The sequence below is a fragment of the Giraffa tippelskirchi genome, chromosome 10 (assembly GCF_054371585.1).
Source record: "Giraffa tippelskirchi isolate mGirTip1 chromosome 10, T2T-mGirTip1v1.2.pri, whole genome shotgun sequence".
Lineage (NCBI taxonomy): Eukaryota > Metazoa > Chordata > Mammalia > Artiodactyla > Giraffidae > Giraffa > Giraffa tippelskirchi.
In genome coordinates this window covers 94,334,754-94,348,142 of record NC_137284.1, presented here as the reverse complement: position 1 = coordinate 94,348,142, position 13,389 = coordinate 94,334,754, and the positions used below count along the sequence as shown (strand labels likewise).

At 37.0% G+C, this 13,389-nt stretch overlaps 1 protein-coding gene across 9 annotated transcripts in view; it reads left to right on the top strand.

Annotated features, from left to right (window-relative positions):
* Window positions 1–13,389, top strand: part of COG5 (component of oligomeric golgi complex 5) — a 283,074-nt gene that overhangs the window by 229,264 nt on the left and 40,421 nt on the right. The gene's annotated exons all lie outside the window — the stretch shown is intronic.

Below are 13,389 nucleotides of genomic sequence, written 5' to 3'. Positions count from 1 at the left end.
ATATCAGCCTTTAAGGTGCTCTTTTGTGAAAATGAGATCAGTGTTTTAGATTGTCTTCATTTAAAAATTCTAATTCATTTGTCTTGACAGCAATTGTGAAGTTATAATTAATTCATTAAGCTAAGTAGAATTTTATGTTCCAAATATACACACACCTGTAGATGTTTATATTATAATATCTTATGATTGAGTTGAACAAATTGATTAATGGTAATATAGTGATAATTTATATAGGTCTGAAGTGTGACCATTAGTAGAAAATGTCACTAGACCTTGCTATCACAAGTTTGAATCAATGTTTTCTTTATTCTTGATATGTTTAAAGGAAATTAGAATATTAGTATACAAGGAATTTTTATGGCACCTTGATAATTTATAGACTTACAAACTATTGTGATAACAAAATTATAGGCAAACATTCTTTTTAAAAGGTAAATTGTTAGGGCATTTTCTAATGATAACTATTATCTGATGGTTTTCAAAAATGACATATAGAATCTTAGTGTAAATGTCAAATGTTATAAACTATAAAAAAAGTAGATTGGCATTTAATTAAGTTGCAGACCATTTGAAACAGTAATAGGAATGACATTTAAGGGGAGGTTTCAACTTCAGTGTGGGTCAGTAGCTGTGTATGATGAGGTCAGTAGCTCTAGATGGCAGTAGGGTTTTTTAAAAGCTTTGTAAATATATGCTTTATTCTTTGTATAGTTAATAAGTTTTTGGAGACTTGACATTCTTATAATGAAAGAAAGCCTACATGATATAGAAGCATAGGACTTTAACTATTTTAGTTTTAAAAGGATGACATACCTGGGTACTGCTCCATATAGCCTTCATATGGTAGTAGCCTATGTTATTAACATTCAAGTAAAAGATTTTTTAAAGTAGAAAATCACTTGGTTGAAAGAGTTTTCATATTATGTGCCAACAGGAAACATACCAGTAGATTCTCTTGGACCAAATACAGTTTAGCTGTGATACAAATACACTGATCCCTTTGGGCTTCTTACTCACTTGATTCTTTAGACAGCTTTCCACTCTTTTCTACCTCTCTTCTTATGTTGGACTTGTTTTCTTTAAGGTAGCTTTCTGACCTGCTTCCCAGACTTGTAAGACCTTGATTTTCTGGGTCTGTGGCATATCAGTAGTAAATGGTCAAGTTGTCTAAGATTCAGTTGGCCATGGTGAAGACAGAGACAGATATCAAGTAATGGTTATTGTAATTAGGAAATATTTTCAAGAGAAAGTAAGCAATTCAGTTGTCACTTAATGTCTGAAAGTCTGCATTATCTGTTGCCACAAAAATGTTGTATGATAGACAGCCATGAAATCTGAGTGGCATGCAGGAAGCATTTACTGCTCATACGTCCTGGGACCAATGAGGGGCAGCTAGATGACTTTGCCAGTTTTGGCTGGGTTTACTCCAGAGCAGGCTGGCTGCTGGTCAGGCTGGCTTTAACCATAGTTAATCCTCTGTTCTTCACATCTCTGATCCTGCAGCAGGCTTTTCTGAACTTGATCTCATGGTGAAGGCAGAGGCACAAGAGAGAAAGGAGCGCCAGAAGTCTGGCTCACCAAAGCAACCCAGCTAAGGTGCAGTATCAGACAGCAGAGGATGTGGATGCAGAAAGAGATGAAGGATTGGGGCCAGTTATGCCATCTATCACAAAGTGAGACTGGGAACTTGGCAAGAAAAAGAGAGTTCATTAACTTTTCTTTTTTAATCACCAATTAATCTTAATGCCTGATCTTCCTGCTTGAATCCTAATAATGTGTATTACATTTTTAAGGTACCATGTATGTATGTATTGGGATATAATTGACACATAACATTATGTTATTTTAAGGAGCACAATGTAATTTTTTTTTCTTGTGATGGGAACTTTCAAGATTTACTCTTTTTTTTTTTAATTTATTTCTTTTAGTTGGGGGCTAATTACTTTACAATGTTATAATGATTGTTGCCATATATTGACATGAATCAGCCATGGGTTTACATGTGTTCCCCATCCTGAACCCCCCTCCCACCTCCCTCCGAATCCCATCCCTCCGGGTCATCCCATTGCCCCAGCCCTGAGCATTTGTCTCATGCATCGAATCTGGAATGGTGTTCTGTTTCACATATGATAATATACATGTTTCAGTGCTATTCTCTCAGATTGTCCCGCCCTCACCTTCTTCCACAGAGTCCATAAGACTGTTCTATGCATCTCTGTCTCTTTTTCTGTCTTGCATATAGGGTTATCATTACCATCTTTCAAGATTTACTCTTTTAGCAACAAAAAACTCGCCACATTCAGGTATGACTTAAATCAAATCCCTTACAATTATACAGTGGAAGTGACAAATAGATTCAAGGGATTAGATCTGATAGAGTGCATGCAGAATGATGGACGGAGGTTCATGACATTGTACAGGAGGTAGTGATCAAGACCATCCCCAAGAAAAATAAATGCAAAAAGACGAAGTGATTATCTAAGGAGGCCTTACAAATAGCTGACAAAAGAAGAGAAGCTAAAGGCAAAAGAGAAAAGGAAAGATATACCCATTTAATGCAGAGTTCCAAAGAATAGAAAGGAGAGATAAGAAAGCCTTCCTCAGTGATCAGTGCAAAGAAATAGATGAAAAAAACAGAATGCGACAGACTAGAGATCTCTTCAAGAAAATTAGAGATACCAAGGGAACATTTCCTGTAAAGATGAGCACAGTAAAGGACACAAATGATACGGACCTAACGGAAGTAGAAGATATTAAGAAGAGGTGGCAAGAATACACAGAAGAACTGTACAAAAAAGATCTTCACGACCCGGATAACCACGATGGTGTGATCACTCACCTAGAGCCAGACATCCTGGAATGCAAAGTCAAGTGGTCCTTAGGGAACATCACTACAAACAAAGCGAGTGGACGTGATGGAATTCCAGTGGAGGTGATGGAATTCCAGTTGAGCTGTTTCCAATCCTGAAAGATGATGCTGTGAAAGTGCTGCACTCAGTATGCCAGCAAATCTGGAAAACTCAGCAGTGGCCACAGGACTAGAAAAGGTCAGTTTTCATTCCAATCCCAAAGGAAGGCAATGCCAAAGAATGTTCGAACTACCACACAATTGCACTCATCTCACATGCTAGCAAAGTAATGCTCAAAATTCTCCAAGCCAGGCTTCAACAGTACATGAACAGTAGATTTTCAAGCTGGTTTTAGAAAAGGCAGAGGAACCAGAGATCAAATTGCCAACATCCATTGGATCATCGAAAAAGCAAGAGAGTTCCAGAAAAACATCTATTTCTGCTTTATTGACTATGCCAAAGCCTTTGACTGTGTGGATCACAACAAAGTGTGGAAAATTCTGAAAGAGATGGGAATACCAGACCACCTGACCTGCCTCCTAAGAAACCTGTATGCAGGTCAGGAAGCAACAGTTAGAACTGGACATGAAGAACAGACTGGTTCCAAATTGGGAAAGGAGTACGTCAAGGCTGTATATTGTCACCCTGCTTATTTAACTTATATGCAGAGTACATCATGCGAAATGCTGGGCTGGATGAAGCACAAGCTGGAAATAAGATTTCTGGGAGAAATATCAATAACCTCAGATATGCAGATGACACCACACTTATGGCAGAAAGCGAAGAACTAAATAACCTCAGATATGCAGATGACACAACCCTTATGGCAGAAAGTGAAGAAGAACTAAAGAGCCTCTTGATGAAAGTGAAAGAGGAGAGGGGAAAAGTTGGCTTAAAACTCAACATTCAGAAAACTAAGATCATGGCATCTGGTCCCATCATTTCATGGCAAATAGATGGGGAAACAGTGCTGACTTTATTTTTCTGGGCTCCAAAATCACTGCAGATGGTGACTGCAGCCATGAAATTAAAAGACTCTTACTCCTTGGAAGGAAAATTATGACCAACCTGGACAGCATATTGAAAAGCTGAGACATTACTTTGTCAACAAAGGTCTGTCTAGTCAAGGCTATGGTTTTTCCAGTGGTCATATATATGGATGTGAGAGTTGGACTATAAAGAAAGCTGAGCGCAGAAGAATTGATGCTTTTGAACTGTGGTGTTGGAGAAGACTTTTGAGAGTCCCTTGGACTGCAAGGACATCCAACCAGTCCATCCTAAAGAAAATCAGTCCTGAATATTCATTGGAAGGACTGATGCTAAAGCTGAAACTCCAATACTCTGGCCACCTGATACGAAGAGCTGACTCATTTGAAAAGACCCTGATGCTGGGAAAGATTGAGTGCAGGAGGAGAAGGGGATGACAGAGGATAAGATGGTTGGATGGCATCACCTACTCAATGGACATGGGTTTGGGTGAACTCCGGGAGTTGGTGATGGACAGAGGGGCCTGGCGTGTTGCTGTTCATGGGGTTGCAGAGTCGGACACGACTGAGCAACTGAACTGAGCTTACTGATGCGAAGAACTGACTCATTTGAAAAGACTCTTATGCTGTGAAAGATTAAAGGTAGGAGGAGAAGGGGACGACAGGATGAGATGGTTGGATGGCATTCAACTCTGGGAGTTGGTGATGGACAGGGAAGGCTGGCATTCTCCAGTCCATGGGGTTGCAAAGAGTTGGACAGGACTGAGTGACTGAACTGTACTAATACCATCCAGTTTTGTTAGCTGTAGTCCCCCTAGTGTACAGTAGATCCCCAGACTTATAACTGGAAGTTTTTACATGTTGACAGTCTTTACCCATTTACTGCATCCCTTACACCTCATCTCTAGCAACCACCAATCTTTTCTCGGTATCTGTCAATTTGTTTTGTTTTGTTTTTTGGATTCTACATGTAAGTGAAATCATGTGGTATTTGTTTTTCTCTATCTGACTTATTTTACTTAGCATAATGCCCTCAAAGTCCATCCATGTTGTCATACATGGCAGGATTTCTTCCTTTTTTTGTGGTTGAATGATATTCCATTATACGTACACACCACATTTCCTTTATCCATTCATTTGTCCATGGACCCTTAGGTGGTTTCCATGCATTTGCTAGTGTAAATAATACTGCAGTGAACACTGTGTTACATATGTCTTTTCCAGATAATGATTGCATTTTCTTCAGATTGCTGAATCACAGATTGCTGAATCAAACAATCATACAGTTGTTTATTGTTTTCCCTCTGAGTGAGAGGGAAGCCCTGTAATGGTTGAACACTGAAGGAGGAAATGTAACTCTAAAGAAGGCTTGAAATGCAAGAAGGAATAGTAAGCACACTTGATAAATATATAGGTAATTTTAGTTGCCTAAAATAAGAAATAATAACAACTAATTTGGCACATGGAAACAAAAACTCTAAAATACAAATTCACATTAAAATTTATAGTGATGAAGAGATAATAAGTTTGAAAGCATTCTAAAATCCTTGTGTTATTCAGGAGGAGTATAAAGCTATAGATACTTTGACCTAAGTTGAGCATGAATTTTAACAGCTTAATTATGGCCACTGAAAAAATAGAAATAGAATGTGTATCTTCATAGATAATTGATGGAAAAAATGGATATAAAGACAATTACCAGTTCAATAAAATGCTAAAAAGTAAACAGAATAAAAAGCAAAATGAAAAAGTGATATGCAAGTTGATAGTAAGATGAATTCTAACCGTATCATTGATCACAGTAAATATAATTACCTCAGTCAGGTAATTAAACTTTTTTTTTCTGGTTTGACATTATAAACACTGCTATTAAGATTAATATTCAGAGAGCCTCATTAGCTTGGAGCTCAGTAATACAATTTTTTTACTATTAAGATTTCAGTTAAATTGAAAATTATCTCTAGACCATATAAAGAACTTCTTGCTATGAAAATTAATAATGCATATGAAATTATAGGTTTAATTACATTAGACTTTATATCAAAAACTGTGAAAGTAGTAGTCTGTAATATACAAATAAATAAACAACTAATTATTTTTAAAAATCTTATTGACTAGCTTAGGTCTTAATAGTTGGATGCTGAAATTTTAGTTTTTCTATATCCCTAAGGGTAATAAATTTTACTAGAAATTCTATGGTTTGAATTTCAGTCTATACTAAACCTAAACTACCATAAATCAAAGAGATCTTATTCTCTATATATTCAAAGAGGTTTTCTGTCAATAAATTAGTCTTAGTATTTATTATTGGAAAATGGAAAAAGCTCAGTATAACTGACAGTAAACCATTTTCTCTTCTTCAAAGAATTAAAAATATAAAGACTTCTAACTCTAAATTTAATTAACAAAGCCAGTGCTTTAGGAACCAGTGATCGGGTATGGGTAGGTGGAAACTCCATCTGTTGTTCAAAAGCATAAGGTTCTTTGAAGAAAAATAAAGTAAAAGTTCCAAGTGATCCATTCCTAGCAAACTGTGTTTGTCTTCTGGACCCACTGTAATTACCAAATCCCATGTGCTGGATGGAGGTTTTGACTTAAAGGACAGGAGCATGGGAGGAGATCTAGAGGAGGTTGATGAGAAAGCTAGATTGGTAAAAGGGTCTTAAAGTAATCCAGGGTGTCTGAGCAATGCAGCTTTGAATTACAAAGCTATGGTTGATTCCTGTGTGCTGGTTTTACTCATCTATAAACAAGATTTGATTTCCAGCTTTTTATTTATATGTTAACTGTCGAAAAGGGAACCCATCTCAAGTTGTCATTTCTTTGCTACCAGATCTGTGTGATGTTCTAGTCTGATGTCACGATGTAACATCACCATTGAATCTATTCTGTAGTTGAATGGACTTGTCCTTATTTTTAGCTAAACAGATGTGTAGTAACAACTGTTTTTTTTTTTTAATCAAGTAGTCAGATATATGAGAAATTCAGTAGTCTGAAATATAAGAACCAGGAAAGAACTGAAACCATCCTCTGAACTAGAGTTGATGTCACAATGTTCATGCGCTAAAGTATAAGCTCACTTCATGGAGAAGTCTCCCAGGTTGCACGTAGTCCGTCCTCTTGCTTCCCAATTTAAAGCAAGTTAGACCAACCAAGAGGAGGGGAGAGAGGATCAAAAAGAGGAAACTTACATCTTAAGAGTAAGAGAAGGATTTGTAAAATCGTCAAATTAAAAGGAAAAAGAAACACAAAATCTCAAAAGATGTAATAGTCTAAAGCTGTTTAATGAGTGAAGAGGCAAGCAGCCATATAGACCCTATGAAGATCTGATGGAATCACTTTTAAAACAAAGATGTGTAATAGCACAAAAATACCAGTCACTAGTGAACATCCAGAAAGGGAAAGTAGAATTTGCCTTCTTAAGGTATATGCTCCCGTCTTATTTATGAAACCAGAAAGTGTTGACAGACAGTGTAGCAAGATTTTCATGAAAGTATTTTCTGATAGTTTTAACACCTAAGAAAATTAATTTTATTTGTCAAACAAGTTCAGTTAGGTTAACATGCCAGGAAAATGAAGAATTGCTGTGTAAACCTGTGGGTTTATCCTTTGCTGTATACATTGCAGAAACATGCCCTATCTCTGAATTTCAAATACAATACAATTTCTAATATATTACAAACTATGTAGTATTAGAGATGTTAGATAATTTAATTGTGAATGTGCATCTGTGTATAGATTTTTAATAAGATAATTGGCATGTTATAATAAGCTTAGTGATATTTAATTATGATTCTTCTTTACTCTAAACCAGGTAATTATAATGAAAGCATTTGATAAGTAAATATGAATAAAAATTAGTTATTTTAACCTGTGTCACAGATAAGTAGATCAAATGAGATTATCTTTCCCAAAAACCTTCTGGGGAAGTAAACAGTAACCAAAGCAGTTTATTTTCTCATATTATATTAGATCTTTCAGGAATGGAATTGTACATCTTTCGTTTTTACAATGGAGGAAATTGTATGACAGTTTTGAAGTGTGTTCTGTAAATTAAGCTTTTAGATACTCTATGAAATTCCATAGTGCCTTTTACTAGTATATGGTAATCTTACACATTATATAATCCCTCATGCTACTGTTTAACATTTTTGCTTTTTTCTTCCCAGTTTTTTTGTGTGTGTTTGTGAGAGCAAACTGCTACACAGACAGATCTTTGTTTTTGTTTGTTTTATACAGTTAACACTATAATGTAAGAATCTTCCATTGTTATTTTTTCCAGCTTGTGAATTGCCTGATATACCCAACTGTTCTCTTGTTCTTAGACATGTAGGGCTTTCTAGTTTCTCTGTTTCATAAATAATATCATCCTTTTGTGTATAGCTTTATTATTTTCTTAGGATGCATTTCTAACAGTAGGCTATGAAGGGGCACAGCAGTTTTGAGACTCGTGGATTATATTGCTCATCAGCATCTCTTGACCTCAAAAGTGTTTAGATGAATCACAGGATACACTTAGACTCACTGGTCCATATGTCCAGAAAAACTAATATGACGTCACTCAGGGATTACAGATAGATTTCATCTCCTGTGTCTAAGAGATCTGTAGTGACTGGCTAGAACATTGTCTTACAAGGCTGTAACAGGACCACAGTTAATTGCTGATGTCTTCTCTGTTTGGGAGCAGGGAGTGGCAATCTGAGAGCTAGATATTTGCCCTTTATACACTCCTTTTTGTTGTTGTTGTTAAAAATATCAGTAGTAATAATACTTTGCCTTTTGTGAGTTTTTTTTTTCTTTTTTAAAAAAATTTTTTATTGGGGTATAGTTTTTGTGTTTGTTTCAGGTGTACAGCAAAGTGAATCAGATATGCTTATAGACCTATATTCACTCTTTTAAGATTCTTTCCCTTACAATTCATTACAAAACATCGAGTAGAGCTCCTTTTGCTATACAGTAGCTGTTTATTAGTTATTTATTTTATATATAGTAGTGTTTCTGTGTCAGTCCCAGTCTCCCACTTTATCCCTCCTCTGTTTTCTTCCTGGTAACTCTAAGTTTGTTTTCTACCCCTGTGACTATATTTCTGTTTTGTAGATAAGTTCATTTGTACCCTTTTTATGGATTCCACATAAGCAATAGCATATTATATTTGTCTTTTTGTGTGTAGTTTTTTTAAAAAAACATTTTGTGCTGTGAACTCCAAAATGGGATAAAAAGCAAATTCAAGAGAATTTGAGAATTTGTTTTAATATAAATTTCACATTAAATTTTAAATTCAGTAATTGTCATCCAAGTACATTCACCACTTTCAGAAAAACTAGTGTAGATGTAACTATAACTGAAGGTTCATCAGAACTTGTTTCAAGTTTCTGTTAAAAATATTTAATATAAAAATGTTTTGACTTTTTTTTCACTCAGGAAGCATTGTAGGTTAGTATACATTTTGCATTGTTCTAAGTCTGTGAAATTCTAATACATATTTTCCTCATTTGTTTTCCATGTGATTGCAAAGAAATATTTAAAATTATTATGACCAAATCCACATTAAAAAAAAAAGTTATCCTGAACCCTTGACATATCCTTAGCAGTAATAGAAATTGCAGATGAAAAGAACACTAGAACAATAGAATATCTGGAAGGTAACTTAACTGTATGCAATGCATAACTAATCCGTAATATATTTTCTTGTTCTTTTTAGACATTCTTCTAAGTCACCAACGTTATAGTTCCCCAAAAGTAATTTTCAGTACATTATCTGAAAGAAATTTAAAGCTCTCATCCAACTCATCTCTTGAATTGTCAGTTTTCTTTCTTTTACTTGTAGTCCTCAACTGTGATCATAGGGCGGTCTTGGGATCATTTCGTCTACAAGTTAAAAATTATACAGAAATATTCTTCATGTTAACATAACTTATCATTGTTTCAGCACTTCCATCTCAGTTGTTTCTCATACATTGAATTCACACAAAGTTCCTAGTGAGCATATTACAGAATGTCTGAAAAATGTTTTCTTCAGATAGTTAAAAAGAAATAATAAATCTTATCATTAGCACGTAGGAATCATTTTATTTATTAAGAGTTCCTTTAGTCTTTGAATTCCCTTTCTTTCCATGTGATTTTTAAAACTCAGATGCTGCTCTTTTGCTTTCTTACATCTTTCCAGGCTGTATTAAATAGTATAACTTATTGCACTGGTATGTACATTTCTCATAGTTTAGAATATTGACTCTTTTACTATGTTTACCTTTCTAGTTCACTAATTCCTAATGCTTCACAGCCAAAACTATGTTTTTCCACCTCCATACGATTTTATTCACCTCAAATAAGGTGGACTTTGAAAAAGCAACAATGAAAAACCATTACTCTGACCCTTCAGTTGTTCAACAGATACCTAACAAGCATCTTCTACATGTTGAGCATGTATGTGAATTCCCGAAAAGTAAGTTTTAAGGAGATCACCTGAAGGAAATAGTTTGAAACAATGAAAGTTAAAAGGGCTTAAGATGAGTGGAGGCTTCTGAAATAGAGAATGCCTACACAGATGGTCAACACCGAAATCAGATTGATTATATTCTTTGCAGCCAAAGATGGAGAAGCTCTATACAGTCAGCAAAAACAAGACCGGGAGCAGACTGTGGCTCAGATCATGAACTGCTTATTGCCAAATTCAGACTTAAATTGAAGAAAGTAGGGAAAACCACTAGACCATTCAGGTATGACCTAGATCAAATCCCTTATGAGTATACAGTGGAAGTGACAAATAGATTTAAGGGACTAGACCTGATAGACACAATGCCTGATGAACTATGGACAGAGGTTCGTGACATTATACAGGAGACAGGGATCAAGAAAATCCCCATGGAAAAGAAATGCAAAAAAGCAAAATGCTGTCTGAGGAGGCCTTACAGATAGCTGGGAAGAGAAGAGAAGCGAAAAGCAAAGGAGAAAAGGAAAGATATTCTCATCTGAATGCAGAGTTCCAAAGAATAGCAAGGAGAGATAAGAAAGCCTTCCTCAGCGATCAGTGCAAACAAATAGAGGAAAACAACAGATTGGGAAAGACTAGAGATCTCTTCAAGAAAATTAGAGATACCAAGGGAACATTTCATGCAAAGATAGGCTCGATAAAGGACAGAAATGGTATGGACCTAACAGAAGCAGAAGATATTAAGAAGAGGTGGCAAGAATACACAGAAGAACTGTACAAAAAAGATCTTCACGACCCAGATAATCACGATGGTGTGATCACTCACCTAGAGCCAGACATCCTGGAATGTGAAGGCAAGTGGGCCTTAGAAACCATCACTACAAACAAAGCTAGTGGAGGTGATGGAATTCCAGTTGAGCTATTTCAAATCCTCAAAGGTGATGCTGTGAAAGTGCTGCACTCGATATGCCAGCAAATTTGGAAAACTCAGCAGTGGCCACAGGACTGGAAAAGGTCAGTTTTCATTCCAATCCCAAAGAAAGGCAATGCCAAAGAATGCTCAAACTACCGCACAATTGCACTCATCTCACATGCTAGTAAAGTAATGCTCAAAATTCTCCAAGCCAGGCTTCAGCAATACATGAACTGTGAACCTCCAGATGTTCAAGCTGGTTTTAGAAAAGGCAGAGGAACCAGAGATCAAATTGCCAATATCCGCTGGATCATCGAAAAAGCAAGAGAGTTCCAGAAAAACATCTATTTCTGCTTTATTGACTATGCCAAAGCCTTTGACTGTGTGGATCACAATAAACTGTGGAAAATTCTGAAAGAGATGGGAATACCAGACCATCTGACCTGTCTCTTGAGAAACCTGTATACAGGTCAGGAAGCAACAGTTAGAACTGGACATGGAACAACAGACTGGTTCCAAATAGGAAAAGGAGTACGTCAAGGCTGTATATTGTCGCCCTGCTTATTTAACTTCTATGCAGAGTACATCATGAGAAACGCTGGGCTGGAAGAAACACAAGCTGGAATCAAGATTGCCGGGAGAAATATCAATAACCTCAGATATGCGGATGACACCACCCTTATGGCAGAAAGTGAAGAAGAACTAAAGAGCCTCTTGATGAAGGTGAAGGAGGAGAGTGAAAAAGTTGGCTTAAAGCTCGACGTTCAGAAAACTAAGATCATGGCATCTGGTCCCATCACTTCATGGGAAATAGATGGGGAAACAGTGGAAACAGTGTCAGACTTTACTTTTTTGGGCTCCAGAATCACTGCTGATGGTGACTGCAGCCATGAAATTAAAAGACGCTTACTCCTTAGAAGGAAGGTTATGGCCAACCTAGATAGCATATTTAAAAGCAGAGACATTACTTTGCCAACAAAAGTCTGTCTAGTCAAGGCTATGGTTTTTCCAGTGGTCATGTATGGATGTGAGAGTTGGACGGTGAAGAAAGCTGAGCGCCGCAGAATTGATGCTTTTGAACTGTGGTGTTGGAGAAGACTCTTGAGAGTCCCTTGGACTGCAAGGAGATCCCATCAATCCATCCTAAAAGAGATGAATCCTGAGTGTTCATTCGAGGGTCTGATGTTGAAGCTGAAGCTCCAATACTTTGGCCACCTCATGAGAAGGGTTGACTCATTGGAAAAGACTCTAATTCTGGGTAGGATTGGGGGCGGGAGGAGAAGGGGACGACAGAGGATGAGATGGTTGGATGGCATCACCGACTCGATGAACATGGGTTTGGGTAGACTCCGGGAGTTGGTGATGGACAGGGAGGCCTGGTGTGCTGCAATTCATGGGGTCGCAGAGAGTCGGACACAACTGAGCGACTGAACTGAACACAAGATGCTTTGTTACCACAACCAAAAAGGAAGCAAAATAATTCCATCTGTACCTGCAGACAGTTTCATTGGCTTTTGGTTCTGATTCCTCAATCCTAGTGTGTGCCTGTGGTCCCTTGCCAGTACTGAGGTAGGTAGAGCTTGGAGGAGTGGATTGTGGAGGAAAGGACTAAGCAAAGGAAAAGTGAGAAGGACATGAGAACAAGACAGAATTGTCTGGAGATAAAAATGGTAATGCCTTACATTGCTAAGACACTTTGCAGTTTACAAAGCATACTTTGATATTGGCTAGATTGTTAGTTTCATGTTACAGTGAAGAAATTGAAGCCATATATTGAGCTAGCAAGTGGTAGAAATACGTCTAGATGCCTTAAATCTGTTGCTGTTAATGTAGTTGCTAACTCATGTCCAACTCTGCAGCCCCATGGACTGTAGCCCGCCAGGCTCCTCTGTCCCTCCTCTGTCCATGGTATCTCTGTCCATGGATCTCAATCCAGTATTCTTGCCATTTTCTTCTGCAGGGGATCTTTCTGACCCAGGGGTCGAACCTGACCTTGCGTCTCCCACATTGCAGGGGGATTCTTTACCAATGAGCCACCTTCCTAAGTCTAGTGTTCATTTTATTGCAAACATTTTAGAAACAGTAAGAGAATGGGTAAAATAAAATCAGATAAATTCATATAGTGGAATAGCACACAGCAATATATAGGAACAAAAATGTGTGAAAACCAGTAATACTATGTTGAAAGAAGTTTTATACTTATATACACAA